Source organism: Echinops telfairi, unplaced genomic scaffold (genome assembly GCF_000313985.2).
Source record: "Echinops telfairi isolate 266 unplaced genomic scaffold, ASM31398v2 ScPeMD7_5592;HRSCAF=6446, whole genome shotgun sequence".
NCBI lineage: Eukaryota > Metazoa > Chordata > Mammalia > Afrosoricida > Tenrecidae > Echinops > Echinops telfairi.
The window spans coordinates 48,209,398-48,214,056 of record NW_022109491.1 but is presented as its reverse complement, the minus strand read 5'-3'; the positions used below and the strand labels follow the sequence as shown (position 1 = coordinate 48,214,056).

Sequence of the window (4,659 nt, the reverse complement as noted above, 5' to 3'; positions counted from 1 at the left end):
CAAGTAAACAAAACAAAAGGAATAAAAGGGCATCTAGAGACAACAAAATAATATTTTTTTAAATGAAGAGTATAAAATACCATTTAAACATAAGTAAGGACCTAGGGGGAAATATAGACAAAGACCTAGAAGAAATAAAAGGAAGGTCTGAAAACGAGAGATATTACAACTGAACAAAGAAGCATCACAGACGGGCTTACTAACAGATTTAATCAAGCGGAAGAGAGAATCAGCAAATCAGAGGATAAGAAAGTTGAAGTCACAGAGTCTGAGGAACAAGAAGAACAGAGGCTCAAGAAAGTGAAGTAAAATGTAATGGGACTACGGGAAAATGAGATCAAATATACACATGATGAGAATTCCGGAAGGAAATTAGAAAGAGAGGGACAGACGCAATATTTGAAGAAGTAATGTTAGAAAACGTCCCCAATCTAACAAAGGATAAAAATCTACAAATCCAAGAAGCTCAAAGAAGATGTTAAACCCATAGAAATCTACACCAAGACACATCATCCATTGTTAGGCTCCCAAAAAATAAAGATAAGAGACCATCTTGAAAGCAGTGAGGGAAACGCAAACAGGCACATACAAAACCCCCCATTGATTCAATGTCAATTTCTCCACAGAAACAGGGGAGGCCAGAAGGCAATAAGATGCTATAAAGTTGCTGAAAGAAATAAATCAAACAACAATTCTACCCCAGTGAAAGTTCCTTTTCAGAATGAGGGTAAAATTAAAACATTTCCATAAAAATAGAAGCAGAGAGAGTTCACACCACCAGATTTTCCCTACCAAATATACTGATGGATGCTCTATAGATGGATGGGAAAGAGACTAAAATGTAATTAAAAACTATACATTTTAATAAATAATAAAAGGAACTGCATGGCCAAGCACAAATAAGATCTACATACTTGACAATGCTACTTATTTTATACTTCATGGCTTTCGGGGGGCGGGTTGGTTGCTGAGACTACTCAGCACATTATTTCAAAGTGGCAAAAGTCAGGGCAGACTGAGAGTGGGGGGAAAGCTTCATTTGCTGATGGGTTTACCTGAGGACACACTATTTTTTTAAATTTTTGTTTCTGCAGTGTATCTGTCAAGGGGTCAAGACTACTGATTTACAGAATAACTCATTTTGTACATTACAGAGCACAGAACACAAGAAGGATTTTTTTTTTCCTGAGAGCTGAAAGGCATCTGTATAAGTTCCATATTGAGGTGAACTCGCAGGACTGTGGCTTTCATTAACTTGAGTCCCCCTCCTCTTGGGTTGCAGTAGCCTCAGTGGGAGCTACTTCCTCTAACACTTCCGGCTTCTCTTTTCCTCAGCATCGTCATCATCCTGGGGATAGAGGTCCGGGTATTTCCGCATGCACTCCTGCAAGGTCCGGGACTGGTCTGCACTGTCTGCCGCTCGACATTCTCAGGGCTGTAGTGGAAGCAGAAGAAGGCGGACTTGAACTGCTCACCAGAGGGGCCGCTGACCATTCCTGCAAGGCATGGGCAGTTCCGGTTAATGTCTCCTTTGGGCAGTATCAATCCGTGCTCCCTGTAAGGATCCGTGGGGTCTTCAGCCTCCAGCTCTGCACTGCTGAGTTTCATGGTCTTCTTTCGTCACAAATGATTCAATCCTTCCAGTCTTGTGGGCAATAGGCCATGGCGGCAGCCCGACACTTAGATGCTACAACTGCAGCAGGAGGCATGGCCCTCGCACCGTGACCTCTCTCCAGGTGGGGAGGGCAGCTCCTTGTCCCGGGGACCCGCCCCCTCCAGGCCTGCCCGCCATGCCACTCTTGGCCAGAGCCCGTTCCTTCAATTCCATACTTCATTTTTTTTATTATCATTATTATTATTATTAGTGTAACTTTACATTTTCTATTAGCATAAATCTACACTATAACACACATGAAATAAAATAATAATAATAATTAGTAATACTAACAGAAAAAGGGAGAAGGGGAATAGTATAAGCTTACAAGTTCTTGTTTTTATTGAAGTTAATTAAATTGGTACAGATTTATTCTCCAAACCAAACCAAACTCGCTGCTATCAAGCCAACTCATAGAAATCCTATAGGACAGTGTAGAACTGTCCTTGTGAGCTTGTGAGACTATCACACTTTCTGGGAGTAGAAAGCCCCATCTTTTTCCTGCAGAGCAGTTGGTAGTTTCAAACTGTTGACTTTGCAGTTGGCAGCCCAATGCTTTAATAACCACTGAGTCACCAGGGCTACAAGCAATTAAGTATAATATCCATGATAAGCACTTTAAACTATTTTTTAAACACACATAAAAGGAAAAGAGAAGAGAACCACAATACCTTACTACAGTTACCCAACAAAACACAAAAGCAAGCAGTCGTAAAGGACAAAGACATGGTTTAAGATAAAAATAACAACATTCCAAAGCATAAGTTTTATCAGTTATAGTAGATGCAAATGGACCAAATACTCTTCCAATCAAAAGGCAGAGAGTGATAGAATGAATTAAACAGATATGTTCTAATCATATCTTCACAAAAGACACAACCTAGACCCAAGGACACAAACATATTGACAACAAAGGATGAGAAAAAATATCCCATGCAAACAATAACCAAGAGATGGAGTAATAATGTTAGTGTCGAGCAAAATAGATTTCTTGTTTTTTTGTTTTTTTATTTTTTTTAATTTCTATTTATTTATTTATTTTAACATTTTATTAGGGGCTCATACAACTGTTATCGCAATCCATACACACATCAATTGTGTAAAGCGCATTTGTACATCGTTTCTCAAAACATTTTCTCTCCATTTAAACCCCCGACATTAGGTCCTCATTTTTCCCCTCCCTCCCCGCTCCCCCCTCCCGCATGAGCCCTTGATAGTTTATAAATGGGTATTTTGTCATATCTTGCCCTGTCCGAAGTCTCCTTTCATCCACTTTTCGGTTGTCTGTCCCCCAGGGAGGAGGTCACACACAGTTCCATGTAATCGGTTCCCTCTTTCCTACCCATTCTCCCTTTACCCTCCCTGTTTTGCCACTCACACCACTGGTCCTATAGGGCTCATCCATCCTGGATTCCCTGTATTTTCAATTCCTATCTGTACCAGTGTACCTCCTCTGGTCTAGCCAAACTTGCAAGATTGAATTCGAGTCATGGTAGTGGGAGCGGGGAGGAAACATTTAGGAACTAGAGGAAAGTTGTATTTCTCATCATTGTTACATCGCACCCTGACTGGCTCATCTCCTCCCCGAGACCCCTCTGCAAGGGGATCTCCAGTGGCCTACTAATGGGCTTTGGATCTCCACTCCGCACTCCCCCCATCATTCATGTTTTTTTAATACAGTTTTATTAGCACACAATCCACATATCATACAATTCAATAGTTAAATCACATAAAGAAGAATTGTACATTCATTACCACAATTAATTTTAGAATATTATCATTTTTATGGTAAACTCCCTTTTAAAATGAGTTGTGTAATCACAATCAGTTTAGTGCTCCCTCCTCCCTCCAACATACATTGTTTGCTCCCCCAACCCCTTCTCCCTCTCTGTCTCCCAACTAACTGATTTCTTTTTAAAGAAATGGTTTTTATACAGTGATGAAAGGTCAATTAATTAAGAAACTTTGAAGAAAAAAATATATACATATGTACCCAACATTGTAGCAACTAAATATATGTATTAAGCAAGCATTGATAAAATTGTAGAGAAACAACAGTAGTTGTAGACTTCAATGCATCTTTTTCAATACTGGACAAAACATTTAAAAAGAAGATCAATAAGGAAAGAGATGGCCTGAATGAAAGTATAAACCAAACAGACTTAACAGGCATATATAGAAGCCTGCCTGTAATCACAGCACAATATATATTCCACTACATTGCACATGGATCATCCTCCAGGTGAGACCGCATGTTAAATTCCAGGGAAAGTCTTGATAAATTTTAAAAGATTGAAATAATATAGAGTATTTTTTCTAACCACAGAAGAATGAAGCGAGAAATCAATAACAGAAGGGGTAAATGAAAAAATACAAGTATATGTAAATTAACACACTATTAAACCACCTTCAAGGAAGAAGTCAAAAGAGGAATGACAAATTGCTTAGAGTCAAATGAGTATGGAAGCAAATACAAAAACATACCAAAATTTTCAGAAAAAGTGAAAGCAACACTAGAAGGGAGCTTGTAGCAATAAATGCCTACATGGAAAATGAAGGAGGAGCTCGAATCAACAATCTAACTTGACAACTAAGCAAACTAAGAGTAAATCTAACAGAAGAAAGGAAATAACAAAGATTAGAGCCAAAGTCGATCAAATAGTAAAATAAAGAGAATCAATGAAACTAGAAGTTAGTTCTCTGAAAGATGAATAAAACTGATAACGCGATAAACAAGCGGCCATCTAGCTGAGAAGCAACCAAGCCCAAATGGAAGAAGCACACCAGCCTGTGTGACCACGAGGTGTCGATGGGATCAGGTTTCAGGCATCAAAGAAGGAAAAATCATATCATTGTGTGCTCGTCTCCTGATACGATCGCTGAGGGCAAATGGGTACATAAGCAAGTGTGGTGAAGAAAGCTGATGGTACCCAGCTATCAAAAGATATAGCATCTGGGGTCTTAAAGACTTGAAGGTAAACAAGCGGCCATCTAACTCAGAAGCA

The 4,659-nt window shown here is 39.3% G+C and overlaps 1 pseudogene; it reads right to left on the bottom strand.

Moving 5' to 3' along the window:
- Positions 1–1,250: 1,250 nt before the first annotated feature.
- On the bottom strand, positions 1,251–1,664 carry LOC101643988 (annotated as a pseudogene).
- Positions 1,665–4,659: the final 2,995 nt, after the last annotated feature.